This window comes from Episyrphus balteatus, chromosome 3, assembly GCF_945859705.1.
Source record: "Episyrphus balteatus chromosome 3, idEpiBalt1.1, whole genome shotgun sequence".
Classification (NCBI taxonomy): domain Eukaryota; kingdom Metazoa; phylum Arthropoda; class Insecta; order Diptera; family Syrphidae; genus Episyrphus; species Episyrphus balteatus.
Window position 1 is genome coordinate 56,751,845 of NC_079136.1, and position 26,980 is coordinate 56,778,824.

General features: G+C 30.2%; 1 long non-coding RNA gene and 25 other non-coding genes across 26 annotated transcripts; 1 reads left to right on the forward strand and 25 right to left on the reverse strand.

The window, feature by feature from the left end:
* The first annotated feature begins 113 nt into the window (after window positions 1-113).
* Window positions 114-2,959, forward strand: LOC129916643 (uncharacterized). The gene is made up of 4 exons (XR_008772522.1): window positions 114-191; window positions 1,040-1,108; window positions 1,955-2,023; window positions 2,870-2,959. It is a non-coding gene; the product is annotated as an uncharacterized LOC129916643 (long non-coding RNA).
* On the reverse strand, window positions 558-676 carry LOC129917443 (5S ribosomal RNA). The gene has a single exon (XR_008772799.1). It is a non-coding gene; the product is annotated as a 5S ribosomal RNA (ribosomal RNA).
* Window positions 1,472-1,590, reverse strand: LOC129917455 (5S ribosomal RNA). Its single transcript, XR_008772810.1, has one exon. It is a non-coding gene; the product is annotated as a 5S ribosomal RNA (ribosomal RNA).
* Window positions 2,389-2,507, reverse strand: LOC129917466 (5S ribosomal RNA). The gene has a single exon (XR_008772821.1). It is a non-coding gene; the product is annotated as a 5S ribosomal RNA (ribosomal RNA).
* A 2,350-nt stretch (window positions 2,960-5,309) lies between the features above and the next one.
* On the reverse strand, window positions 5,310-5,428 carry LOC129917261 (5S ribosomal RNA). Its single transcript, XR_008772630.1, has one exon. It is a non-coding gene; the product is annotated as a 5S ribosomal RNA (ribosomal RNA).
* Window positions 5,429-6,227: 799 nt separating this feature from the next.
* On the reverse strand, window positions 6,228-6,346 carry LOC129917272 (5S ribosomal RNA). Its single transcript, XR_008772641.1, has one exon. It is a non-coding gene; the product is annotated as a 5S ribosomal RNA (ribosomal RNA).
* A 2,802-nt stretch (window positions 6,347-9,148) lies between these two features.
* Window positions 9,149-9,267, reverse strand: LOC129917284 (5S ribosomal RNA). Its single transcript, XR_008772652.1, has one exon. It is a non-coding gene; the product is annotated as a 5S ribosomal RNA (ribosomal RNA).
* A 799-nt stretch (window positions 9,268-10,066) lies between these two features.
* LOC129917296 (5S ribosomal RNA) lies at window positions 10,067-10,185 on the reverse strand. Its single transcript, XR_008772663.1, has one exon. It is a non-coding gene; the product is annotated as a 5S ribosomal RNA (ribosomal RNA).
* A 796-nt stretch (window positions 10,186-10,981) lies between these two features.
* LOC129917404 (5S ribosomal RNA) lies at window positions 10,982-11,100 on the reverse strand. The gene has a single exon (XR_008772766.1). It is a non-coding gene; the product is annotated as a 5S ribosomal RNA (ribosomal RNA).
* Window positions 11,101-11,893: 793 nt separating this feature from the next.
* On the reverse strand, window positions 11,894-12,012 carry LOC129917307 (5S ribosomal RNA). Its single transcript, XR_008772674.1, has one exon. It is a non-coding gene; the product is annotated as a 5S ribosomal RNA (ribosomal RNA).
* A 797-nt stretch (window positions 12,013-12,809) lies between these two features.
* On the reverse strand, window positions 12,810-12,928 carry LOC129917400 (5S ribosomal RNA). The gene has a single exon (XR_008772762.1). It is a non-coding gene; the product is annotated as a 5S ribosomal RNA (ribosomal RNA).
* A 799-nt stretch (window positions 12,929-13,727) lies between these two features.
* Window positions 13,728-13,846, reverse strand: LOC129917319 (5S ribosomal RNA). Its single transcript, XR_008772685.1, has one exon. It is a non-coding gene; the product is annotated as a 5S ribosomal RNA (ribosomal RNA).
* A 798-nt stretch (window positions 13,847-14,644) lies between these two features.
* Window positions 14,645-14,763, reverse strand: LOC129917331 (5S ribosomal RNA). Its single transcript, XR_008772696.1, has one exon. It is a non-coding gene; the product is annotated as a 5S ribosomal RNA (ribosomal RNA).
* A 797-nt stretch (window positions 14,764-15,560) lies between these two features.
* On the reverse strand, window positions 15,561-15,679 carry LOC129917343 (5S ribosomal RNA). Its single transcript, XR_008772707.1, has one exon. It is a non-coding gene; the product is annotated as a 5S ribosomal RNA (ribosomal RNA).
* Window positions 15,680-16,478: 799 nt separating this feature from the next.
* On the reverse strand, window positions 16,479-16,597 carry LOC129917354 (5S ribosomal RNA). Its single transcript, XR_008772718.1, has one exon. It is a non-coding gene; the product is annotated as a 5S ribosomal RNA (ribosomal RNA).
* A 799-nt stretch (window positions 16,598-17,396) lies between these two features.
* LOC129917366 (5S ribosomal RNA) lies at window positions 17,397-17,515 on the reverse strand. The gene has a single exon (XR_008772729.1). It is a non-coding gene; the product is annotated as a 5S ribosomal RNA (ribosomal RNA).
* Window positions 17,516-18,314: 799 nt separating this feature from the next.
* Window positions 18,315-18,433, reverse strand: LOC129917379 (5S ribosomal RNA). Its single transcript, XR_008772742.1, has one exon. It is a non-coding gene; the product is annotated as a 5S ribosomal RNA (ribosomal RNA).
* A 798-nt stretch (window positions 18,434-19,231) lies between these two features.
* Window positions 19,232-19,350, reverse strand: LOC129917391 (5S ribosomal RNA). The gene has a single exon (XR_008772753.1). It is a non-coding gene; the product is annotated as a 5S ribosomal RNA (ribosomal RNA).
* Window positions 19,351-20,149: 799 nt separating this feature from the next.
* LOC129917402 (5S ribosomal RNA) lies at window positions 20,150-20,268 on the reverse strand. The gene has a single exon (XR_008772764.1). It is a non-coding gene; the product is annotated as a 5S ribosomal RNA (ribosomal RNA).
* Window positions 20,269-21,067: 799 nt separating this feature from the next.
* LOC129917414 (5S ribosomal RNA) lies at window positions 21,068-21,186 on the reverse strand. The gene has a single exon (XR_008772772.1). It is a non-coding gene; the product is annotated as a 5S ribosomal RNA (ribosomal RNA).
* A 799-nt stretch (window positions 21,187-21,985) lies between these two features.
* On the reverse strand, window positions 21,986-22,104 carry LOC129917426 (5S ribosomal RNA). Its single transcript, XR_008772783.1, has one exon. It is a non-coding gene; the product is annotated as a 5S ribosomal RNA (ribosomal RNA).
* Window positions 22,105-22,897: 793 nt separating this feature from the next.
* LOC129917437 (5S ribosomal RNA) lies at window positions 22,898-23,016 on the reverse strand. The gene has a single exon (XR_008772793.1). It is a non-coding gene; the product is annotated as a 5S ribosomal RNA (ribosomal RNA).
* A 795-nt stretch (window positions 23,017-23,811) lies between these two features.
* LOC129917439 (5S ribosomal RNA) lies at window positions 23,812-23,930 on the reverse strand. Its single transcript, XR_008772795.1, has one exon. It is a non-coding gene; the product is annotated as a 5S ribosomal RNA (ribosomal RNA).
* Window positions 23,931-24,725: 795 nt separating this feature from the next.
* LOC129917440 (5S ribosomal RNA) lies at window positions 24,726-24,844 on the reverse strand. The gene has a single exon (XR_008772796.1). It is a non-coding gene; the product is annotated as a 5S ribosomal RNA (ribosomal RNA).
* A 799-nt stretch (window positions 24,845-25,643) lies between these two features.
* On the reverse strand, window positions 25,644-25,762 carry LOC129917441 (5S ribosomal RNA). The gene has a single exon (XR_008772797.1). It is a non-coding gene; the product is annotated as a 5S ribosomal RNA (ribosomal RNA).
* A 752-nt stretch (window positions 25,763-26,514) lies between these two features.
* Window positions 26,515-26,633, reverse strand: LOC129917442 (5S ribosomal RNA). The gene has a single exon (XR_008772798.1). It is a non-coding gene; the product is annotated as a 5S ribosomal RNA (ribosomal RNA).
* Window positions 26,634-26,980: the final 347 nt, after the last annotated feature.

Here is a 26,980-nt window from a genome sequence, read left to right on the forward strand (position 1 = left end):
TAAGATAGATGTAATGTTAATAAGCCCACAAAACAAGTATTTTTGACGTTTTTTTTTATTTTTCTAAAAAAAATTATGAGTTGACTTAAAATTTAAAAAAAAAAATCACTGCCTACTTTCAGGGGCACTGCTTTCAATGCAAATGTACAGAAAAAATCTCACATGAAAAATCTTACTTAAATGACTTTAACGTAAGTACGAACCAAATACATACATACTATTCACTTATTTTATGGGCTGTTTAAAAAATGTTCACATAAATTATGAGAGTTAAAAAAAAAATTTTGTTCGTCAAATCTTCAAACATAAAAAAATCAGATTTTATTTTTTTTTTTACTTTTTTCGTCATCATGACAAAAAAATAACATTAAACAATTCGTAGCTAAGCACAATACCAAATAAAACCGATTTTCAATGGCAAAAATCACTAGGTAGTGCCCTCATACGAAATTTAAAAAAAAAAAAAAAAATTTCAAATTTCACACATGAAATAGAATACAAAATTAAAAACAAAAAAAGTATGACTAGAGAGCCTTATACTGGCAAAAAGGCACGTGTGCCAACAACACGCGGTGTTCCCAAGCGGTCCCCCATCTAAGTACTAACCGCGCCCGACGATGCTTGATTTCGGTGATCGGACGAGAACCGATATTTTCATCGTGGTATGGTCGTTGGCGAAAACTTCTTATCAAAGTTGAAACTTATGAGAAATTTTTCTATTCCAATTGGAATAATATTAGTTAATGCGACGAGACTTTAGATTTAATTAATTGCAATGTGAGTTGTGAGCAGTATTTATTATGTTGTCAAGTTTTCAACCCCTTTCGATTGAATTGAGTTTCTTTAAGGCATAACAACATGAAATACAAAATAATGTTAGTTTTTTTTTTATTTCATATGGTGTTTTAGTAGCAAGTATAAGATAGATGTAATGTTAATAAGCCCACAAAACAAGTATTTTTGACGTTTTTTTTTATTTTTCTAAAAAAAATTATGAGTTGACTTAAAATTTAAAAAAAAAATCACTGCCTACTTTCAGGGGCACTGCTTTCAATGCAAATGTACAGAAAAAATCTCACATGAAAAATCTTACTTAAATGACTTTAACGTAAGTACGAACCAAATACATACATACTATTCACTTATTTTATGGGCTGTTTAAAAAATGTTCACATAAATTATGAGAGTTAAAAAAAAAATTTGTTCGTCAAATCTTCAAACATAAAAAAATCAGATTTTATTTTTTTTTACTTTTTTCGTCATCGTGACAAAAAAATAACATTAAACAATTCGTAGCTAAGCACAATACCAAATAAAACCGATTTTCAATGGCAAAAATCACTAGGTAGTGCCCTCATACGAAATTAAAAAAAAAAAAAAAAAAATTCAAATTTCACACATGAAATAGAATACAAAATTAAAAACAAAAAAAGTATGACTAGAGAGCCTTATACTGGCAAAAAGGCACGTGTGCCAACAACACGCGGTGTTCCCAAGCGGTCCCCCATCTAAGTACTAACCGCGCCCGACGATGCTTGATTTCGGTGATCGGACGAGAACCGATATTTTCATCGTGGTATGGTCGTTGGCGAAAACTTCTTATCAAAGTTGAAACTTATGAGAAATTTTTCTATTCCAATTGGAATAATATTAGTTAATGCGACGAGACTTTAGATTTAATTAATTGCAATGTGAGTTGTGAGCAGTATTTATTATGTTGTCAAGTTTTCAACCCCTTTCGATTGAATTGAGTTTCTTTAAGGCATAACAACATGAAATACAAAATAATGTTAGTTTTTTTTTTTATTTCATATGGTGTTTTAGTAGCAAGTATAAGATAGATGTAATGTTAATAAGCCCACAAAACAAGTATTTTTGACGTTTTTTTTTATTTTTCTAAAAAAAATTATGAGTTGACTTAAAATTTAAAAAAAAAATCACTGCCTACTTTCAGGGGCACTGCTTTCAATGCAAATGTACAGAAAAAATCTCACATGAAAAATCTTACTTAAATGACTTTAACGTAAGTACGAACCAAATACATACATACTATTCACTTATTTTATGGGCTGTTTAAAAAATGTTCACATAAATTATGAGAGTTAAAAAAAAAATTTTGTTCGTCAAATCTTCAAACATAAAAAAATCAGATTTTATTTTTTTTTTACTTTTTTCGTCATCATGACAAAAAAATAACATTAAACAATTCGTAGCTAAGCACAATACCAAATAAAACCGATTTTCAATGGCAAAAATCACTAGGTAGTGCCCTCATACGAAATTAAAAAAAAAAAAAAAAAAATTCAAATTTCACACATGAAATAGAATACAAAATTAAAAACAAAAAAAGTATGACTAGAGAGCCTTATACTGGCAAAAAGGCACGTGTGCCAACAACACGCGGTGTTCCCAAGCGGTCCCCCATCTAAGTACTAACCGCGCCCGACGATGCTTGATTTCGGTGATCGGACGAGAACCGATATTTTCATCGTGGTATGGTCGTTGGCGAAAACTTCTTATCAAAGTTGAAACTTATGAGAAATTTTTCTATTCCAATTGGAATAATATTAGTTAATGCGACGAGACTTTAGATTTAATTAATTGCAATGTGAGTTGTGAGCAGTATTTATTATGTTGTCAAGTTTTCAACCCCTTTCGATTGAATTGAGTTTCTTTAAGGCATAACAACATGAAATACAAAATAATGTTAGTTTTTTTTTTATTTCATATGGTGTTTTAGTAGCAAGTATAAGATAGATGTAATGTTAATAAGCCCACAAAACAAGTATTTTTGACGTTTTTTTTTATTTTTCTAAAAAAAATTATGAGTTGACTTAAAATTTAAAAAAAAATCACTGCCTACTTTCAGGGGCACTGCTTTCAATGCAAATGTACAGAAAAAATCTCACATGAAAAATCTTACTTAAATGACTTTAACGTAAGTACGAACCAAATACATACATACTATTCACTTATTTTATGGGCTGTTTAAAAAATGTTCACATAAATTATGAGAGTTAAAAAAAAAAATTTGTTCGTCAAATCTTCAAACATAAAAAAATCAGATTTTATTTTTTTTTTACTTTTTTCGTCATCATGACAAAAAAATAACATTAAACAATTCGTAGCTAAGCACAATACCAAATAAAACCGATTTTCAATGGCAAAAATCACTAGGTAGTGCCAGTGGCGTACGTTGAGTCGCCGGGGCCCCGAGGCAAGACTTAAGTTTGGGCCCCTTTGATATTTGGGGGCCCCTTAGATACAAAAAAAAGTAAGTATACGCCATACATTTTTTTTGGGTGCCTATTGTTTCGCCTTTTTTACTTCGATTTCTTATATTTCGTTTTTGACACAATTTTTTTTGTTTAGTTCGCCATCCCTTATTTAGGTTTTCGTTTACTTCGTATTTCGATCACTTCGCCCAACTATAACTTCGCCTTGTGTCTTCTTGATTTTTATTTATTTCGCATTTTCATTACAAGTCCAATGAGTTGTTTCGTCAAGGTTCATTTCGCTTTTAGTTTATTTTGGGATCTGGTTATTCCGTCTTCAGTTTTGTGGATTGTTTTGGGTTTTGAAGACTTTTGGATAAAGATAAGCAAATCCTTATAATATAAAAGATCTGTTACCTTAAATTGTAACGAATTCGTTGTTTTTTTTTTGGGCATTTTTAAAATTAACAGGCACTCAAAATGACGCGAATTATTCGCCACCATTTGTTTCGCCATTTTTTTGTGGATGTTAATAGCCTAAGGGCGTTAAAATTCGCGCGAATTTTAACGCCCTTAGGCTATTAACATCCACAAAAAAATGGGCGAAACAAATGGTGGCGAAATAATTAAAGTCCAATTGAACTAAAGGCGACTTAATTCCAAAACTAAATAATGAAAAAACGAAGTAATCAATAACAAAATAAACTAAAAACGAAGTTATAAGAAAACGGAGTATAAGTTTGTCGAAATAAGGAAAAACGAAATAAATAAAAAACTAAACAACAAAAATACAAAACAATAAAATAGCGAATCGACTTAGACGAAACAACCAAAAACCGAAATAAGAAAAGCGAAACAAACCATACCCATTTTTTTTGTATGGCTTATTTATTTTTAGGTTTATTTTAATGTTTTAATATGTTCGTTATGCACTTTGCTATACTTACTTAAAATGTCTATCATAAAAGTAGTAAATACTTGAAATAGGGGCCCCAAAAATTAAATATTTAGAGACCTCTAAAATAAAAATTTGTTTAGCTTAGAATTAATAGTTCTTGGGGCCTCTGTTCTGAAGTAATATGTACACATCTGATTTTCTATCATCAAACATAGTTTATTTCTTTTGGGGCCCCTGAAAAATTATTTTTGGGGCCTCAAAATTAAGTGCTTAGAGGCCCCTAAAATATTATTGGTATTGGGGCCTCTGTTCCGAAGTAATATTCGGAATGCAACCAATAACGTAATGTTTTTATTTTGGGCCCTGATGTATTTGTGTTGGGGCCCCTGAATTGATATTTAATTTTACATTTGATTGTTTTGAAAAACTGAAGTAAAAGGTTTTGATGATCCTCAAATAATATTATTTGTCATGCCATCAAAAAATTTGATGAATATTTTTGGGCTCCTTAGTAATAGAGTTTGGGGCCCCCAATTAATATTTGATTGCCTTTCAACTAACGGGGCTCCTGAAAAATTATTTTTTGGGACCCTTCATATAATATTTTTGGAGCCCCGAAGTCATATTTTTTTAGGGCTCCTAAAGTAATATTTAGTAATCCATCAACAAATGTAATTTAATTTAAAAAAACTATTTTTTTTTTTAAATTTAATTTTTTGGGGGCCCTGAAGTAAAGGCTTTTGGGGCCCCTGACCTGAAGATGTTTGCTTTTTTGGGGCCCATAATGTATTGACTTGAGTAATATTTGGTATGCCATTAACAAAACTTTTTTTGCTTTTTTAGGGCCTCTAATGTATTATTTGTGGTTGCAAAGATTTTTCAAGTAATATTTTTTGGGGCCCTAAGATTATTATAATTTTTCTTTGAAAATAGCAGTTTATTTTGTTGGGGTAACCTTTTTTTTAAATCAATATATTATATTATCTGCATTGTCTCCAGTGGGGGCCCTGGATTCGGTCGGGGGCCCCGGGGCGCCGCCCCGCTTGCCCCAAGGGAGTGTACGCCCCTGGGTAGTGCCCTCATACGAAATTTAAAAAAAAAAAAAAAATTTTCAAATTTCACACATGAAATAGAATACAAAATTAAAAACAAAAAAAGTATGACTAGAGAGCCTTATACTGGCAAAAAGGCACGTGTGCCAACAACACGCGGTGTTCCCAAGCGGTCCCCCATCTAAGTACTAACCGCGCCCGACGATGCTTGATTTCGGTGATCGGACGAGAACCGATATTTTCATCGTGGTATGGTCGTTGGCGAAAACTTCTTATCAAAGTTGAAACTTATGAGAAATTTTTCTATTCCAATTGGAATAATATTAGTTAATGCGACGAGACTTTAGATTTAATTAATTGCAATGTGAGTTGTGAGCAGTATTTATTATGTTGTCAAGTTTTCAACCCCTTTCGATTGAATTGAGTTTCTTTAAGGCATAACAACATGAAATACAAAATAATGTTAGTTTTTTTTTTATTTCATATGGTGTTTTAGTAGCAAGTATAAGATAGATGTAATGTTAATAAGCCCACAAAACAAGTATTTTTGACGTTTTTTTTTATTTTTCTAAAAAAAATTATGAGTTGACTTAAAATTTAAAAAAAAAAATCACTGCCTACTTTCAGGGGCACTGCTTTCAATGCAAATGTACAGAAAAAATCTCACATGAAAAATCTTACTTAAATGACTTTAACGTAAGTACGAACCAAATACATACATACTATTCACTTATTTTATGGGCTGTTTAAAAAATGTTCACATAAATTATGAGAGTTAAAAAAAAAATTTTGTTCGTCAAATCTTCAAACATAAAAAAATCAGATTTTATTTTTTTTTTTACTTTTTTCGTCATCATGACAAAAAAATAACATTAAACAATTCGTAGCTAAGCACAATACCAAATAAAACCGATTTTCAATGGCAAAAATCACTAGGTAGTGCCCTCATACGAAATTTAAAAAAAAAAAAAAAAATTTCAAATTTCACACATGAAATAGAATACAAAATTAAAAACAAAAAAAGTATGACTAGAGAGCCTTATACTGGCAAAAAGGCACGTGTGCCAACAACACGCGGTGTTCCCAAGCGGTCCCCCATCTAAGTACTAACCGCGCCCGACGATGCTTGATTTCGGTGATCGGACGAGAACCGATATTTTCATCGTGGTATGGTCGTTGGCGAAAACTTCTTATCAAAGTTGAAACTTATGAGAAATTTTTCTATTCCAATTGGAATAATATTAGTTAATGCGACGAGACTTTAGATTTAATTAATTGCAATGTGAGTTGTGAGCAGTATTTATTATGTTGTCAAGTTTTCAACCCCTTTCGATTGAATTGAGTTTCTTTAAGGCATAACAACATGAAATACAAAATAATGTTAGTTTTTTTTTTATTTCATATGGTGTTTTAGTAGCAAGTATAAGATAGATGTAATGTTAATAAGCCCACAAAACAAGTATTTTTGACGTTTTTTTTTATTTTTCTAAAAAAAATTATGAGTTGACTTAAAATTTAAAAAAAAATCACTGCCTACTTTCAGGGGCACTGCTTTCAATGCAAATGTACAGAAAAAATCTCACATGAAAAATCTTACTTAAATGACTTTAACGTAAGTACGAACCAAATACATACATACTATTCACTTATTTTATGGGCTGTTTAAAAAATGTTCACATAAATTATGAGAGTTAAAAAAAAAAATTTGTTCGTCAAATCTTCAAACATAAAAAAATCAGATTTTATTTTTTTTTTACTTTTTTCGTCATCATGACAAAAAAATAACATTAAACAATTCGTAGCTAAGCACAATACCAAATAAAACCGATTTTCAATGGCAAAAATCACTAGGTAGTGCCAGTGGCGTACGTTGAGTCGCCGGGGCCCCGAGGCAAGACTTAAGTTTGGGCCCCTTTGATATTTGGGGGCCCCTTAGATACAAAAAAAAGTAAGTATACGCCATACATTTTTTTTGGGTGCCTATTGTTTCGCCTTTTTTACTTCGATTTCTTATATTTCGTTTTTGACACAATTTTTTTTGTTTAGTTCGCCATCCCTTATTTAGGTTTTCGTTTACTTCGTATTTCGATCACTTCGCCCAACTATAACTTCGCCTTGTGTCTTCTTGATTTTTATTTATTTCGCATTTTCATTACAAGTCCAATGAGTTGTTTCGTCAAGGTTCATTTCGCTTTTAGTTTATTTTGGGATCTGGTTATTCCGTCTTCAGTTTTGTGGATTGTTTTGGGTTTTGAAGACTTTTGGATAAAGATAAGCAAATCCTTATAATATAAAAGATCTGTTACCTTAAATTGTAACGAATTCGTTGTTTTTTTTTTGGGCATTTTTAAAATTAACAGGCACTCAAAATGACGCGAATTATTCGCCACCATTTGTTTCGCCATTTTTTTGTGGATGTTAATAGCCTAAGATCGTTAAAATTCGCGCGAATTTTAACGCCCTTAAGCTATTAACATCCACAAAAAAATGGGCGAAACAAATGGTGGCGAAATAATTAAAGTCCAATTGAACTAAAGGCGACTTAATTCCAAAACTAAATAATGAAAAAACGAAGTAATCAATAACAAAATAAACTAAAAACGAAGTTATAAGAAAACGGAGTATAAGTTTGTCGAAATAAGGAAAAACGAAATAAATAAAAAACTAAACAACAAAAATACAAAACAATAAAATAGCGAATCGACTTAGACGAAACAACCAAAAACCGAAATAAGAAAAGCGAAACAAACCATACCCATTTTTTTTGTATGGCTTATTTATTTTTAGGTTTATTTTAATGTTTTAATATGTTCGTTATGCACTTTGCTATACTTACTTAAAATGTCTATCATAAAAGTAGTAAATACTTGAAATAGGGGCCCCAAAAATTAAATATTTAGAGACCTCTAAAATAAAAATTTGTTTAGCTTAGAATTAATAGTTCTTGGGGCCTCTGTTCTGAAGTAATATGTACACATCTGATTTTCTATCATCAAACATAGTTTATTTCTTTTGGGGCCCCTGAAAAATTATTTTTGGGGCCTCAAAATTAAGTGCTTAGAGGCCCCTAAAATATTATTGGTATTGGGGCCTCTGTTCCGAAGTAATATTCGGAATGCAACCAATAACGTAATGTTTTTATTTTGGGCCCTGATGTATTTGTGTTGGGGCCCCTGAATTGATATTTAATTTTACATTTGATTGTTTTGAAAAACTGAAGTAAAAGGTTTTGATGATCCTCAAATAATATTATTTGTCATGCCATCAAAAAATTTGATGAATATTTTTGGGCTCCTTAGTAATAGAGTTTGGGGCCCCCAATTAATATTTGATTGCCTTTCAACTAACGGGGCTCCTGAAAAATTATTTTTTGGGACCCTTCATATAATATTTTTGGAGCCCCGAAGTCATATTTTTTTAGGGCTCCTAAAGTAATATTTAGTAATCCATCAACAAATGTAATTTAATTTAAAAAAACTATTTTTTTTTTTAAATTTAATTTTTTGGGGGCCCTGAAGTAAAGGCTTTTGGGGCCCCTGACCTGAAGATGTTTGCTTTTTTGGGGCCCATAATGTATTGACTTGAGTAATATTTGGTATGCCATTAACAAAACTTTTTTTGCTTTTTTAGGGCCTCTAATGTATTATTTGTGGTTGCAAAGATTTTTCAAGTAATATTTTTTGGGGCCCTAAGATTATTATAATTTTTCTTTGAAAATAGCAGTTTATTTTGTTGGGGTAACCTTTTTTTTAAATCAATATATTATATTATCTGCATTGTCTCCAGTGGGGGCCCTGGATTCGGTCGGGGGCCCCGGGGCGCCGCCCCGCTTGCCCCAAGGGAGTGTACGCCCCTGGGTAGTGCCCTCATACGAAATTTAAAAAAAAAAAAAAAATTTTCAAATTTCACACATGAAATAGAATACAAAATTAAAAACAAAAAAAGTATGACTAGAGAGCCTTATACTGGCAAAAAGGCACGTGTGCCAACAACACGCGGTGTTCCCAAGCGGTCCCCCATCTAAGTACTAACCGCGCCCGACGATGCTTGATTTCGGTGATCGGACGAGAACCGATATTTTCATCGTGGTATGGTCGTTGGCGAAAACTTCTTATCAAAGTTGAAACTTATGAGAAATTTTTCTATTCCAATTGGAATAATATTAGTTAATGCGACGAGACTTTAGATTTAATTAATTGCAATGTGAGTTGTGAGCAGTATTTATTATGTTGTCAAGTTTTCAACCCCTTTCGATTGAATTGAGTTTCTTTAAGGCATAACAACATGAAATACAAAATAATGTTAGTTTTTTTTTTATTTCATATGGTGTTTTAGTAGCAAGTATAAGATAGATGTAATGTTAATAAGCCCACAAAACAAGTATTTTTGACGTTTTTTTTTATTTTTCTAAAAAAAATTATGAGTTGACTTAAAATTAAAAAAAAAAAATCACTGCCTACTTTCAGGGGCACTGCTTTCAATGCAAATGTACAGAAAAAATCTCACATGAAAAATCTTACTTAAATGACTTTAACGTAAGTACGAACCAAATACATACATACTATTCACTTATTTTATGGGCTGTTTAAAAAATGTTCACATAAATTATGAGAGTTAAAAAAAAAATTTTGTTCGTCAAATCTTCAAACATAAAAAAATCAGATTTTATTTTTTTTTTTACTTTTTTCGTCATCATGACAAAAAAATAACATTAAACAATTCGTAGCTAAGCACAATACCAAATAAAACCGATTTTCAATGGCAAAAATCACTAGGTAGTGCCCTCATACGAAATTTAAAAAAAAAAAAAAAAATTTCAAATTTCACACATGAAATAGAATACAAAATTAAAAACAAAAAAAGTATGACTAGAGAGCCTTATACTGGCAAAAAGGCACGTGTGCCAACAACACGCGGTGTTCCCAAGCGGTCCCCCATCTAAGTACTAACCGCGCCCGACGATGCTTGATTTCGGTGATCGGACGAGAACCGATATTTTCATCGTGGTATGGTCGTTGGCGAAAACTTCTTATCAAAGTTGAAACTTATGAGAAATTTTTCTATTCCAATTGGAATAATATTAGTTAATGCGACGAGACTTTAGATTTAATTAATTGCAATGTGAGTTGTGAGCAGTATTTATTATGTTGTCAAGTTTTCAACCCCTTTCGATTGAATTGAGTTTCTTTAAGGCATAACAACATGAAATACAAAATAATGTTAGTTTTTTTTTTATTTCATATGGTGTTTTAGTAGCAAGTATAAGATAGATGTAATGTTAATAAGCCCACAAAACAAGTATTTTTGACGTTTTTTTTTATTTTTCTAAAAAAAATTATGAGTTGACTTAAAATTAAAAAAAAAAATCACTGCCTACTTTCAGGGGCACTGCTTTCAATGCAAATGTACAGAAAAAATCTCACATGAAAAATCTTACTTAAATGACTTTAACGTAAGTACGAACCAAATACATACATACTATTCACTTGTTTTATGGGCTGTTTAAAAAATGTTCACATAAATTATGAGAGTTAAAAAAAAAATTTTGTTCGTCAAATCTTCAAACATAAAAAAATCAGATTTTATTTTTTTTTTACTTTTTTCGTCATCATGACAAAAAAATAACATTTAACAATTCGTAGCTAAGCACAATACCAAATAAAACCGATTTTCAATGGCAAAAATCACTAGGTAGTGCCCTCATACGAAATTAAAAAAAAAAAAAACAAATTTCAAATTTCACACATGAAATAGAATAAAAAATTAAAAACAAAAAAGTATGACTAGAGAGCCTTATACTGGCAAAAAGGCACGTGTGCCAACAACACGCGGTGTTCCCAAGCGGTCCCCCATCTAAGTACTAACCGCGCCCGACGATGCTTGATTTCGGTGATCGGACGAGAACCGATATTTTCATGGTGGTATGGTCGTTGGCGAAAACTTCTTATCAAAGTTGAAACTTATGAGAAATTTTTCTATTCCAATTGGAATAATATTAGTTAATGCAACGAGACTTTAGATTTAATTAATTGCAATGTGAGTTGTGAGCAGTATTTATTATGTTGTCAAGTTTTCAACCCCTTTCGATTGAATTGAGTTTCTTTAAGGCATAACAACATGAAATACAAAATAATGTTAGTTTTTTTTTATTTCATATGGTGTTTTAGTAGCAAGTATAAGATAGATGTAATGTTAATTAGCCCACAAAACAAGTATTTTTGACATTTTTTTTATTTTTCTAAAAAAAAATTATGAGTTGACTTAAAATTTAAAAAAAAATCACTGCCTACTTTCAGGGGCACTGCTTTCAATGCAAATGTACAGAAAAAAATCTCACATGAAAAATCTTACTTAAATGACTTTAACGTAAGTACGAACCAAATACATACACACTATTCACTTATTTTATGGGCTGTTTAAAAAATGTTCACATAAATTATGAGAGTTAAAAAAAAAAATTTGTTCGTCAAATCTTCAAACATAAAAAAATCAGATTTTATTTTTTTTTTACTTTTTTCGTCATCATGACAAAAAAATAACATTAAACAATTCGTAGCTAAGCACAATACCAAATAAAACCGATTTTCAATGGCAAAAATCACTAGGTAGTGCCCTCATACGAAATTTAAAAAAAAAAAAAAATTTCAAATTTCACACATGAAATAGAATAAAAAATTAAAAACAAAAAAGTATGACTAGAGAGCCTTATACTGGCAAAAAGGCACGTGTGCCAACAACACGCGGTGTTCCCAAGCGGTCCCCCATCTAAGTACTAACCGCGCCCGACGATGCTTGATTTCGGTGATCGGACGAGAACCGATATTTTCATCGTGGTATGGTCGTTGGCGAAAACTTCTTATCAAAGTTGAAACTTATGAGAAATTTTTCTATTCCAATTGGAATAATATTAGTTAATGCAACGAGACTTTAGATTTAATTAATTGCAATGTGAGTTGTGAGCAGTATTTATTATGTTGTCAAGTTTTCAACCCCTTTCGATTGAATTGAGTTTCTTTAAGGCATAACAACATGAAATACAAAATAATGTTAGTTTTTTTTTATTTCATATGGTGTTTTAGTAGCAAGTATAAGATAGATGTAATGTTAATTAGCCCACAAAACAAGTATTTTTGACATTTTTTTTTATTTTTCTAAAAAAAAATTATGAGTTGACTTAAAATTTAAAAAAAAATCACTGCCTACTTTCAGGGGCACTGCTTTCAATGCAAGTGTACAGAAAAAAATCTCACATGAAAAATCTTACTTAAATGACTTTAACGTAAGTACGAACCAAATACATACATACTATTCACTTATTTTATGAGCTGTTTAAAAAATGTTCACATAAATTATGAGAGTTAAAAAAAAAACAATTTGTTCGTCAAATCTTCAAACATAAAAAAATCAGATTTTATTTTTTTTTTACTTTTTTCGTCATCATGACAAAAAAATAACATTTAACAATTCGTAGCTAAGCACAATACCAAATAAAACCGATTTTCAATGGCAAAAATCACTAGGTAGTGCCCTCATACGAAATTAAAAAAAAAAAAACAAATTTCAAATTTCACACATGAAATAGAATAAAAAATTAAAAACAAAAAAGTATGACTAGAGAGCCTTATACTGGCAAAAAGACACGTGTGCCAACAACACGCGGTGTTCCCAAGCGGTCCCCCATCTAAGTACTAACCGCGCCCGACGATGCTTGATTTCGGTGATCGGACGAGAACCGATATTTTCATCGTGGTATCGTCGTTGGCGAAAACTTCTTATCAAAGTTGAAACTTATGAGAAATTTTTCTATTCCAATTGGAATAATATTAGTTAATGCAACGAGACTTTAGATTTAATTAATTGCAATGTGAGTTGTGAGCAGTATTTATTATGTTGTCAAGTTTTCAACCCCTTTCGATTGAATTGAGTTTCTTTAAGGCATAACAACATGAAATACAAAATAATGTTAGTTTTTTTTTTATTTCATATGGTGTTTTAGTAGCAAGTATAAGATAGATGTAATGTTAATTAGCCCACAAAACAAGTATTTTTGACATTTTTTTTTATTTTTCTAAAAAAAAATTATGAGTTGACTTAAAATTTAAAAAAAAAATCACTGCCTACTTTCAGGGGCACTGCTTTCAATGCAAATGTACAGAAAAAAATCTCACATGAAAAATCTTACTTAAATGACTTTAACGTAAGTACGAACCAAATACATACATACTATTCACTTATTTTATGAGCTGTTTAAAAAATGTTCACATAAATTATGAGAGTTAAAAAAAAAACAATTTGTTCGTCAAATCTTCAAACATAAAAAAATCAGATTTTATTTTTTTTTTACTTTTTTCGTCATCATGACAAAAAAATAACATTTAACAATTCGTAGCTAAGCACAATACCAAATAAAACCGATTTTCAATGGCAAAAATCACTAGGTAGTGCCCTCATACGAAATTAAAAAAAAAAAAACAAATTTCAAATTTCACACATGAAATAGAATAAAAAATTAAAAACAAAAAAGTATGACTAGAGAGCCTTATACTGGCAAAAAGGCACGTGTGCCAACAACACGCGGTGTTCCCAAGCGGTCCCCCATCTAAGTACTAACCGCGCCCGACGATGCTTGATTTCGGTGATCGGACGAGAACCGATATTTTCATCGTGGTATGGTCGTTGGCGAAAACTTCTTATCAAAGTTGAAACTTATGAGAAATTTTTCTATTCCAATTGGAATAATATTAGTTAATGCAACGAGACTTTAGATTTAATTAATTGCAATGTGAGTTGTGAGCAGTATTTATTATGTTGTCAAGTTTTCAACCCCTTTCGATTGAATTGAGTTTCTTTAAGGCATAACAACATGAAATACAAAATAATGTTATTTTTTTTTTTATTTCATATGGTGTTTTAGTAGCAAGTATAAGATAGATGTAATGTTAATTAGCCCACAAAACAAGTATTTTTGACATTTTTTTTTATTTTTCTAAAAAAAAATTATGAGTTGACTTAAAATTTAAAAAAAAATCACTGCCTACTTTCAGGGGCACTGCTTTCAATGCAAATGTACAGAAAAAAATCTCACATGAAAAATCTTACTTAAATGACTTTAACGTAAGTACGAACCAAATACATACATACTATTCACTTATTTTATGAGCTGTTTAAAAAATGTTCACATAAATTATGAGAGTTAAAAAAAAAACAATTTGTTCGTCAAATCTTCAAACATAAAAAAATCAGATTTTATTTTTTTTTTACTTTTTTCGTCATCATGACAAAAAAATAACATTTAACAATTCGTAGCTAAGCACAATACCAAATAAAACCGATTTTCAATGGCAAAAATCACTAGGTAGTGCCCTCATACGAAATTAAAAAAAAAAAAACAAATTTCAAATTTCACACATGAAATAGAATAAAAAATTAAAAACAAAAAAGTATGACTAGAGAGCCTTATACTGGCAAAAAGGCACGTGTGCCAACAACACGCGGTGTTCCCAAGCGGTCCCCCATCTAAGTACTAACCGCGCCCGACGATGCTTGATTTCGGTGATCGGACGAGAACCGATATTTTCATCGTGGTATGGTCGTTGGCGAAAACTTCTTATCAAAGTTGAAACTTATGAGAAATTTTTCTATTCCAATTGGAATAATATTAGTTAATGCAACGAGACTTTAGATTTAATTAATTGCAATGTGAGTTGTGAGCAGTATTTATTATGTTGTCAAGTTTTCAACCCCTTTCGATTGAATTGAGTTTCTTTAAGGCATAACAACATGAAATACAAAATAATGTTAGTTTTTTTTTATTTCATATGGTGTTTTAGTAGCAAGTATAAGATAGATGTAATGTTAATTAGCCCACAAAACAAGTATTTTTGACATTTTTTTTTATTTTTCTAAAAAAAAATTATGAGTTGACTTAAAATTTAAAAAAAAATCACTGCCTACTTTCAGGGGCACTGCTTTCAATGCAAATGTACAGAAAAAAATCTCACATGAAAAATCTTACTTAAATGACTTTAACGTAAGTACGAACCAAATACATACATACTATTCACTTATTTTATGAGCTGTTTAAAAAATGTTCACATAAATTATGAGAGTTAAAAAAAAAACAATTTGTTCGTCAAATCTTCAAACATAAAAAAATCAGATTTTATTTTTTTTTTACTTTTTTCGTCATCATGACAAAAAAATAACATTTAACAATTCGTAGCTAAGCACAATACCAAATAAAACCGATTTTCAATGGCAAAAATCACTAGGTAGTGCCCTCATACGAAATTAAAAAAAAAAAAACAAATTTCAAATTTCACACATGAAATAGAATAAAAAATTAAAAACAAAAAAGTATGACTAGAGAGCCTTATACTGGCAAAAAGGCACGTGTGCCAACAACACGCGGTGTTCCCAAGCGGTCCCCCATCTAAGTACTAACCGCGCCCGACGATGCTTGATTTCGGTGATCGGACGAGAACCGATATTTTCATCGTGGTATGGTCGTTGGCGAAAACTTCTTATCAAAGTTGAAACTTATGAGAAATTTTTCTATTCCAATTGGAATAATATTAGTTAATGCAACGAGACTTTAGATTTAATTAATTGCAATGTGAGTTGTGAGCAGTATTTATTATGTTGTCAAGTTTTCAACCCCTTTCGATTGAATTGAGTTTCTTTAAGGCATAACAACATGAAATACAAAATAATGTTAGTTTTTTTTTTATTTCATATGGTGTTTTAGTAGCAAGTATAAGATAGATGTAATGTTAATTAGCCCACAAAACAAGTATTTTTGACATTTTTTTTTATTTTTCTAAAAAAAAATTATGAGTTGACTTAAAATTTAAAAAAAAAATCACTGCCTACTTTCAGGGGCACTGCTTTCAATGCAAATGTACAGAAAAAAATCTCACATGAAAAATCTTACTTAAATGACTTTAACGTAAGTACGAACCAAATACATACATACTATTCACTTATTTTATGAGCTGTTTAAAAAATGTTCACATAAATTATGAGAGTTAAAAAAAAAACAATTTGTTCGTCAAATCTTCAAACATAAAAAAATCAGATTTTATTTTTTTTTTACTTTTTTCGTCATCATGACAAAAAAATAACATTTAACAATTCGTAGCTAAGCACAATACCAAATAAAACCGATTTTCAATGGCAAAAATCACTAGGTAGTGCCCTCATACGAAATTAAAAAAAAAAAAACAAATTTCAAATTTCACACATGAAATAGAATAAAAAATTAAAAACAAAAAAGTATGACTAGAGAGCCTTATACTGGCAAAAAGGCACGTGTGCCAACAACACGCGGTGTTCCCAAGCGGTCCCCCATCTAAGTACTAACCGCGCCCGACGATGCTTGATTTCGGTGATCGGACGAGAACCGATATTTTCATCGTGGTATGGTCGTTGGCGAAAACTTCTTATCAAAGTTGAAACTTATGAGAAATTTTTCTATTCCAATTGGAATAATATTAGTTAATGCAACGAGACTTTAGATTTAATTAATTGCAATGTGAGTTGTGAGCAGTATTTATTATGTTGTCAAGTTTTCAACCCCTTTCGATTGAATTGAGTTTCTTTAAGGCATAACAACATGAAATACAAAATAATGTTAGTTTTTTTTTTATTTCATATGGTGTTTTAGTAGCAAGTATAAGATAGATGTAATGTTAATTAGCCCACAAAACAAGTATTTTTGACATTTTTTTTTATTTTTCTAAAAAAAAATTATGAGTTGACTTAAAATTTAAAAAAAAATCACTGCCTACTTTCAGGGGCACTGCTTTCAATGCAAATGTACAGAAAAAAATCTCACATGAAAAATCTTACTTAAATGACTTTAACGTAAGTACGAACCAAATACATACATACTATTCACTTATTTTATGAGCTGTTTAAAAAATGTTCACATAAATTATGAGAGTTAAAAAAAAAAACAATTTGTTCGTCAAATCTTCAAACATAAAAAAATCAGATTTTATTTTTTTTTTACTTTTTTCGTCATCATGACAAAAAAATAACATTTAACAATTCGTAGCTAAGCACAATACCAAATAAAACCGATTTTCAATGGCAAAAATCACTAGGTAGTGCCCTCATACGAAATTAAAAAAAAAAAAACAAATTTCAAATTTCACACATGAAATAGAATAAAAAATTAAAAACAAAAAAGTATGACTAGAGAGCCTTATACTGGCAAAAAGGCACGTGTGCCAACAACACGCGGTGTTCCCAAGCGGTCCCCCATCTAAGTACTAACCGCGCCCGACGATGCTTGATTTCGGTGATCGGACGAGAACCGATATTTTCATCGTGGTATGGTCGTTGGCGAAAACTTCTTATCAAAGTTGAAACTTATGAGAAATTTTTCTATTCCAATTGGAATAATATTAGTTAATGCAACGAGACTTTAGATTTAATTAATTGCAATGTGAGTTGTGAGCAGTATTTATTATGTTGTCAAGTTTTCAACCCCTTTCGATTGAATTGAGTTTCTTTAAGGCATAACAACATGAAATACAAAATAATGTTAGTTTTTTTTTTTATTTCATATGGTGTTTTAGTAGCAAGTATAAGATAGATGTAATGTTAATTAGCCCACAAAACAAGTATTTTTGACATTTTTTTTTATTTTTCTAAAAAAAAATTATGAGTTGACTTAAAATTTAAAAAAAAATCACTGCCTACTTTCAGGGGCACTGCTTTCAATGCAAATGTACAGAAAAAAATCTCACATGAAAAATCTTACTTAAATGACTTTAACGTAAGTACGAACCAAATACATACATACTATTCACTTATTTTATGAGCTGTTTAAAAAATGTTCACATAAATTATGAGAGTTAAAAAAAAAACAATTTGTTCGTCAAATCTTCAAACATAAAAAAATCAGATTTTATTTTTTTTTTACTTTTTTCGTCATCATGACAAAAAAATAACATTTAACAATTCGTAGCTAAGCACAATACCAAATAAAACCGATTTTCAATGGCAAAAATCACTAGGTAGTGCCCTCATACGAAATTAAAAAAAAAAAAACAAATTTCAAATTTCACACATGAAATAGAATAAAAAATTAAAAACAAAAAAGTATGACTAGAGAGCCTTATACTGGCAAAAAGGCACGTGTGCCAACAACACGCGGTGTTCCCAAGCGGTCCCCCATCTAAGTACTAACCGCGCCCGACGATGCTTGATTTCGGTGATCGGACGAGAACCGATATTTTCATCGTGGTATGGTCGTTGGCGAAAACTTCTTATCAAAGTTGAAACTTATGAGAAATTTTTCTATTCCAATTGGAATAATATTAGTTAATGCAACGAGACTTTAGATTTAATTAATTGCAATGTGAGTTGTGAGCAGTATTTATTATGTTGTCAAGTTTTCAACCCCTTTCGATTGAATTGAGTTTCTTTAAGGCATAACAACATGAAATACAAAATAATGTTAGTTTTTTTTTTATTTCATATGGTGTTTTAGTAGCAAGTATAAGATAGATGTAATGTTAATTAGCCCACAAAACAAGTATTTTTGACATTTTTTTTTATTTTTCTAAAAAAAAATTATGAGTTGACTTAAAATTTAAAAAAAAATCACTGCCTACTTTCAGGGGCACTGCTTTCAATGCAAATGTACAGAAAAAAATCTCACATGAAAAATCTTACTTAAATGACTTTAACGTAAGTACGAACCAAATACATACATACTATTCACTTATTTTATGAGCTGTTTAAAAAATGTTCACATAAATTATGAGAGTTAAAAAAAAAACAATTTGTTCGTCAAATCTTCAAACATAAAAAAATCAGATTTTATTTTTTTTTTACTTTTTTCGTCATCATGACAAAAAAATAACATTTAACAATTCGTAGCTAAGCACAATACCAAATAAAACCGATTTTCAATGGCAAAAATCACTAGGTAGTGCCCTCATACGAAATTAAAAAAAAAAAAACAAATTTCAAATTTCACACATGAAATAGAATAAAAAATTAAAAACAAAAAAGTATGACTAGAGAGCCTTATACTGGCAAAAAGGCACGTGTGCCAACAACACGCGGTGTTCCCAAGCGGTCCCCCATCTAAGTACTAACCGCGCCCGACGATGCTTGATTTCGGTGATCGGACGAGAACCGATATTTTCATCGTGGTATGGTCGTTGGCGAAAACTTCTTATCAAAGTTGAAACTTATGAGAAATTTTTCTATTCCAATTGGAATAATATTAGTTAATGCAACGAGACTTTAGATTTAATTAATTGCAATGTGAGTTGTGAGCAGTATTTATTATGTTGTCAAGTTTTCAACCCCTTTCGATTGAATTGAGTTTCTTTAAGGCATAACAACATGAAATACAAAATAATGTTAGTTTTTTTTTTTATTTCATATGGTGTTTTAGTAGCAAGTATAAGATAGATGTAATGTTAATTAGCCCACAAAACAAGTATTTTTGACATTTTTTTTTATTTTTCTAAAAAAAAATTATGAGTTGACTTAAAATTTAAAAAAAAATCACTGCCTACTTTCAGGGGCACTGCTTTCAATGCAAATGTACAGAAAAAAATCTCACATGAAAAATCTTACTTAAATGACTTTAACGTAAGTACGAACCAAATACATACATACTATTCACTTATTTTATGAGCTGTTTAAAAAATGTTCACATAAATTATGAGAGTTAAAAAAAAAACAATTTGTTCGTCAAATCTTCAAACATAAAAAAATCAGATTTTATTTTTTTTTTACTTTTTTCGTCATCATGACAAAAAAATAACATTTAACAATTCGTAGCTAAGCACAATACCAAATAAAACCGATTTTCAATGGCAAAAATCACTAGGTAGTGCCCTCATACGAAATTAAAAAAAAAAAAACAAATTTCAAATTTCACACATGAAATAGAATAAAAAATTAAAAACAAAAAAGTATGACTAGAGAGCCTTATACTGGCAAAAAGGCACGTGTGCCAACAACACGCGGTGTTCCCAAGCGGTCCCCCATCTAAGTACTAACCGCGCCCGACGATGCTTGATTTCGGTGATCGGACGAGAACCGATATTTTCATCGTGGTATGGTCGTTGGCGAAAACTTCTTATCAAAGTTGAAACTTATGAGAAATTTTTCTATTCCAATTGGAATAATATTAGTTAATGCAACGAGACTTTAGATTTAATTAATTGCAATGTGAGTTGTGAGCAGTATTTATTATGTTGTCAAGTTTTCAACCCCTTTCGATTGAATTGAGTTTCTTTAAGGCATAACAACATGAAATACAAAATAATGTTAGTTTTTTTTTTATTTCATATGGTGTTTTAGTAGCAAGTATAAGATAGATGTAATGTTAATTAGCCCACAAAACAAGTATTTTTGACATTTTTTTTTATTTTTCTAAAAAAAAATTATGAGTTGACTTAAAATTTAAAAAAAAATCACTGCCTACTTTCAGGGGCACTGCTTTCAATGCAAATGTACAGAAAAAAATCTCACATGAAAAATCTTACTTAAATGACTTTAACGTAAGTACGAACCAAATACATACATACTATTCACTTATTTTATGAGCTGTTTAAAAAATGTTCACATAAATTATGAGAGTTAAAAAAAAAACAATTTGTTCGTCAAATCTTCAAACATAAAAAAATCAGATTTTATTTTTTTTTTACTTTTTTCGTCATCATGACAAAAAAATAACATTTAACAATTCGTAGCTAAGCACAATACCAAATAAAACCGATTTTCAATGGCAAAAATCACTAGGTAGTGCCCTCATACGAAATTAAAAAAAAAAAAAACAAATTTCAAATTTCACACATGAAATAGAATAAAAAATTAAAAACAAAAAAGTATGACTAGAGAGCCTTATACTGGCAAAAAGGCACGTGTGCCAACAACACGCGGTGTTCCCAAGCGGTCCCCCATCTAAGTACTAACCGCGCCCGACGATGCTTGATTTCGGTGATCGGACGAGAACCGATATTTTCATCGTGGTATGGTCGTTGGCGAAAACTTCTTATCAAAGTTGAAACTTATGAGAAATTTTTCTATTCCAATTGGAATAATATTAGTTAATGCAACGAGACTTTAGATTTAATTAATTGCAATGTGAGTTGTGAGCAGTATTTATTATGTTGTCAAGTTTTCAACCCCTTTCGATTGAATTGAGTTTCTTTAAGGCATAACAACATGAAATACAAAATAATGTTAGTTTTTTTTTTTATTTCATATGGTGTTTTAGTAGCAAGTATAAGATAGATGTAATGTTAATTAGCCCACAAAACAAGTATTTTTGACATTTTTTTTTATTTTTCTAAAAAAAAATTATGAGTTGACTTAAAATTTAAAAAAAAATCACTGCCTACTTTCAGGGGCACTGCTTTCAATGCAAATGTACAGAAAAAAATCTCACATGAAAAATCTTACTTAAATGACTTTAACGTAAGTACGAACCAAATACATACATACTATTCACTTATTTTATGAGCTGTTTAAAAAATGTTCACATAAATTATGAGAGTTAAAAAAAAAACAATTTGTTCGTCAAATCTTCAAACATAAAAAAATCAGATTTTATTTTTTTTTTACTTTTTTCGTCATCATGACAAAAAAATAACATTTAACAATTCGTAGCTAAGCACAATACCAAATAAAACCGATTTTCAATGGCAAAAATCACTAGGTAGTGCCCTCATACGAAATTAAAAAAAAAAAAACAAATTTCAAATTTCACACATGAAATAGAATAAAAAATTAAAAACAAAAAAGTATGACTAGAGAGCCTTATACTGGCAAAAAGGCACGTGTGCCAACAACACGCGGTGTTCCCAAGCGGTCCCCCATCTAAGTACTAACCGCGCCCGACGATGCTTGATTTCGGTGATCGGACGAGAACCGATATTTTCATCGTGGTATGGTCGTTGGCGAAAACTTCTTATCAAAGTTGAAACTTATGAGAAATTTTTCTATTCCAATTGGAATAATATTAGTTAATGCAACGAGACTTTAGATTTAATTAATTGCAATGTGAGTTGTGAGCAGTATTTATTATGTTGTCAAGTTTTCAACCCCTTTCGATTGAATTGAGTTTCTTTAAGGCATAACAACATGAAATACAAAATAATGTTAGTTTTTTTTTTATTTCATATGGTGTTTTAGTAGCAAGTATAAGATAGATGTAATGTATATTAGCCCACAAAACAAGTATTTTTTATTTTTTTTTATTTTTCTAAAAAAAAATTATGAGTTGACTTAAAATTTAAAAAAAAAACACTGCCTACTTTCAGGGGCACTGCTTTCAATGCAAATGTACAGAAAAAAATCTCACATGAAAAATCTTACTTAAATGACTTTAACGTAAGTACGAACCAAATACATACACACTATTCACTTATTTTATGGGCTGTTTAAAAAATGTTCACATAAATTATGAGAGTTAAAAAAAAAATTTGTTCGTCAAATCTTCAAACATAAAAAAATCAGATTTTATTTTTTTTTTACTTTTTTCGTCATCATGACAAAAAAATAACATTTAACAATTCGTAGCTAAGCACAATACCAAATAAAACCGATTTTCAATGGCAAAAATCACTAGGTAGTGCCCTCATACGAAATTAAAAAAAAAAAAACAAATTTCAAATTTCACACATGAAATAGAATAAAAAATTAAAAACAAAAAAGTATGACTAGAGAGCCTTATACTGGCAAAAAGGCACGTGTGCCAACAACACGCGGTGTTCCCAAGCGGTCCCCCATCTAAGTACTAACCGCGCCCGACGATGCTTGATTTCGGTGATCGGACGAGAACCGATATTTTCATCGTGGTATGGTCGTTGGCGAAAACTTCTTATCAAAGTTGAAACTTATGAGAAATTTTTCTATTCCAATTGGAATAATATTAGTTAATGCAACGAGACTTTAGATTTAATTAATTGCAATGTGAGTTGTGAGCAGTATTTATTATGTTGTCAAGTTTTCAACCCCTTTCGATTGAATTGAGTTTCTTTAAGGCATAACAACATGAAATACAAAATAATGTTAGTTTTTTTTTTATTTCATATGGTGTTTTAGTAGCAAGTATAAGATAGATGTAATGTTAATTAGCCCACAAAACAAGTATTTTTGACATTTTTTTTATTTTTCTAAAAAAAAATTATGAGTTGACTTAAAATTTAAAAAAAAATCACTGCCTACTTTCAGGGGCACTGCTTTCAATGCAAATGTACAGAAAAAAATCTCACATGAAAAATCTTACTTAAATGACTTTAACGTAAGTACGAACCAAATACATACACACTATTCACTTATTTTATGGGCTGTTTAAAAAATGTTCACATAAATTATGAGAGTTAAAAAAAAAAATTTGTTCGTCAAATCTTCAAACATAAAAAAATCAGATTTTATTTTTTTTTTACTTTTTTCGTCATCATGACAAAAAAATAACATTAAACAATTCGTAGCTAAGCACAATACCAAATAAAACCGATTTTCAATGGCAAAAATCACTAGGTAGTGCCCTCATACGAAATTAAAAAAAAAAAAAAAATTTCAAATTTCACACATGAAATAGAATACAAAATTAAAAACAAAAAAAGTATGACTAGAGAGCCTTATACTGGCAAAAAGGCACGTGTGCCAACAACACGCGGTGTTCCCAAGCGGTCCCCCATCTAAGTACTAACCGCGCCCGACGATGCTTGATTTCGGTGATCGGACGAGAACCGATATTTTCATCGTGGTATGGTCGTTGGCGAAAACTTCTTATCAAAGTTGAAACTTATGAGAAATTTTTCTATTCCAATTGGAATAATATTAGTTAATGCAACGAGACTTTAGATTTAATTAATTGCAATGTGAGTTGTGAGCAGTATTTATTATGTTGTCAAGTTTTCAACCCCTTTCGATTGAATTGAGTTTCTTTAAGGCATAACAACATGAAATACAAAATAATGTTAGTTTTTTTTTTATTTCATATGGTGTTTTAGTAGCAAGTATAAGATAGATGTAATGTTAATTAGCCCACAAACCAAGTATTTTTGACATTTTTTTTATTTTTCTAAAAAAAAATTATGAGTTGACTTAAAATTTAAAAAAAAATCACTGCCTACTTTCAGGGGCACTGCTTTCAATGCAAATGTACAGAAAAAAATCTCACATGAAAAATCTTACTTAAATGACTTTAACGTAAGTACGAACCAAATACATACACACTATTCACTTATTTTATGGGCTGTTTAAAAAATGTTCACATAAATTATGAGAGTTAAAAAAAAAAATTTGTTCGTCAAATCTTCAAACATAAAAAAATCAGATTTTATTTTTTTTTTACTTTTTTCGTCATCATGACAAAAAAATAACATTAAACAATTCGTAGCTAAGCACAATACCAAATAAAACCGATTTTCAATGGCAAAAATCACTAGGTAGTGCCCTCATACGAAATTTAAAAAAAAAAAAAAATTTCAAATTTCACACATGAAATAGAATACAAAATTAAAAACAAAAAAAGTATGACTAGAGAGCCTTATACTGGCAAAAAGGCACGTGTGCCAACAACACGCGGTGTTCCCAAGCGGTCCCCCATCTAAGTACTAACCGCGCCCGACGATGCTTGATTTCGGTGATCGGACGAGAACCGATATTTTCATCGTGGTATGGTCGTTGGCGAAAACTTCTTATCAAAGTTGAAACTTATGAGAAATTTTTCTATTCCAATTGGAATAATATTAGTTAATGCGACGAGACTTTAGATTTAATTAATTGCAATGTGAGTTGTGAGCAGTATTTATTATGTTGTCAAGTTTTCAACCCCTTTCGATTGAATTGAGTTTCTTTAAGGCATAACAACATGAAATACAAAATAATGTTAGTTTTTTTTTTATTTCATATGGTGTTTTAGTAGCAAGTATAAGATAGATGTAATGTTAATTAGCCCACAAAACAAGTATTTTTGACATTTTTTTTTATTTTTCTAAAAAAAAATTATGAGTTGACTTAAAATTTAAAAAAAAAATCACTGCCTACTTTCAGGGGCACTGCTTTCAATGCAAATGTACAGAAAAAAATCTCACATGAAAAATCTTACTTAAATGACTTTAACGTAAGTACGAACCAAATACATACATACTATTCACTTATTTTATGAGCTGTTTAAAAAATGTTCACATAAATTATGAGAGTTAAAAAAAAAACAATTTGTTCGTCAAATCTTCAAACATAAAAAAATCAGATTTTATTTTTTTTTTACTTTTTTCGTCATCATGACAAAAAAATAACATTTAACAATTCGTAGCTAAGCACAATACCAAATAAAACCGATTTTCAATGGCAAAAATCACTAGGTAGTGCCCTCATACGAAATTTAAAAAAAAAAAAAAAATTTCAAATTTCACACATGAAATAGAATACAAAATTAAAAACAAAAAAGTATGACTAGAGAGCCTTATACTGGCAAAAAGGCACGTGTGCCAACAACACGCGGTGTTCCCAAGCGGTCCCCCATCTAAGTACTAACCGCGCCCGACGATGCTTGATTTCGGTGATCGGACGAGAACCGATATTTTCATCGTGGTATGGTCGTTGGCGAAAACTTCTTATCAAAGTTGAAACTTATGAGAAATTTTTCTATTCCAATTGGAATAATATTAGTTAATGCAACGAGACTTTAGATTTAATTAATTGCAATGTGAGTTGTGAGCAGTATTTATTATGTTGTCAAGTTTTCAACCCCTTTCGATTGAATTGAGTTTCTTTAAGGCTTTAGTAGCAAGTATAAGATAGATGTAATGTTAATTAGCCCACAAAACAAGTATTTTTGACATTTTTTTTTATTTTTCTAAAAAAAAATTATGAGTTGACTTAAAATTTAAAAAAAAAATCACTGCCTACTTTCAGGGGCACTGCTTTCAATGCAAATGTACAGAAAAAAATCTCACATGAAAAATCTTACTTAAATGACTTTAACGTAAGTACGAACCAAATACATACATACTATTCACTTATTTTATGAGCTGTTTAAAAAATGTTCACATAAATTATGAGAGTTAAAAAAAAAACAATTTGTTCGTCAAATCTTCAAACATAAAAAAATCAGATTTTATTTTTTTTTTTTTTTTACTTTTTTCGTCATCATGACAAAAAAATAACATTTAACAATTCGTAGCTAAGCACAATACCAAATAAAACCGATTTTCAATGGCAAAAATGACTAGGTAGTGCCCTCATACGAAATTAAAAAAAAAAAAAACAAATTTCAAATTTCACACATGAAATAGAATAAAAAATTAAAAACAAAAAAGTATGACTAGAGAGCCTTATACTGGCAAAAAGGCACGTGTGCCAACAACACGCGGTGTTCCCAAGCGGTCCCCCATCTAAGTACTAACCGCGCCCGACGATGCTTGATTTCGGTGATCGGACGAGAACCGATATTTTCATCGTGGTATGGTCGTTGGCGAAAACTTCTTATCAAAGTTGAAACTTATGAGAAATTTTTCTATTCCAATTGGAATAATATTAGTTAATGCAACGAGACTTTAGATTTAATTAATTGCAATGTGAGTTGTGAGCAGTATTTATTATGTTGTCAAGTTTTCAACCCCTTTCGATTGAATTGAGTTTCTTTAAGGCATAACAACATGAAATACAAAATAATGTTAGTTTTTTTTTTATTTCATATGGTGTTTTAGTAGCAAGTATAAGATAGATGTAATGTTAATTAGCCCACAAAACAAGTATTTTTGACATTTTTTTTTATTTTTCTAAAAAAAAATTATGAGTTGACTTAAAATTTAAAAAAAAAT